This window comes from Microtus pennsylvanicus, chromosome 11, assembly GCF_037038515.1.
Source record: "Microtus pennsylvanicus isolate mMicPen1 chromosome 11, mMicPen1.hap1, whole genome shotgun sequence".
Lineage (NCBI taxonomy): Eukaryota > Metazoa > Chordata > Mammalia > Rodentia > Cricetidae > Microtus > Microtus pennsylvanicus.
This window is the reverse complement of record NC_134589.1, coordinates 4,103,951-4,104,653: the sequence shown is the minus strand read 5'-3', so window position 1 is coordinate 4,104,653 and position 703 is coordinate 4,103,951. Positions and strand designations below refer to the sequence as shown.

General features: G+C 44.7%; 1 pseudogene; it reads left to right on the top strand.

Moving 5' to 3' along the window:
- The first annotated feature begins 588 nt into the window (after nt 1–588).
- On the top strand, nt 589–703 carry LOC142832018 (U6 spliceosomal RNA; annotated as a pseudogene).

Here is a 703-nt window from a genome sequence, read left to right as displayed (position 1 = left end):
AGTCTGAGGCCAGTCAAAAGTCAGTCTTTAAGAGTAGCAAATCACCAGGACTGGAAGTAAACAAACAAACAAAGAAAGAACCAAATAAGTACAAGAAACCTCCTCAGTGGAATGCCAGCCCTCATCAGCTCTGCCCAGTCACTGTGGTCCTTCAGAGGCCTCCCTTGTGTGCTCTGTGGGGCCTCCTGCGGCCTGACAGCTGACTCAGGCTACCTGCTTCCCTGGAGTCGGAGCTACCTTTCCCGGGTTGGCTGACTTGTACTTTCTCTTTACAATTAAGCATTGAAACTACTCCACTCATCGAACCGCTCAGACCGCTGGTTCAGAGAGAATCTGACGGGAAAATGGCGTTTATTTTCCTCTTTTGTGTGTATTTTGAATTTTGTTGTTGTTTTTTGTTTGTTTGTTTGTTTGTTTTTTGAGAGGGTTTCTCTGTGTAATCCTGACTGTCCTGGAATTCACTCTGTGGAATAGGCTGGCCTTGAGCTCAGAGATCTTCCTGCTCTCCCTCCGGAGTGCTGTGATTAAAGGCCTGTGACACCAATATCCAGCATGAAATTTTTATTATTGTTTTAAATTATGCGTATATGTACTCGCTTCGGCAGGACATACGCTAAAGAAACATTAGAACGATACGGATAAGATTAGCATGGCTCCTGTGCAAGGGTTACTCTCAAAAGGTTGTGAAGCCTTCCATATTTTT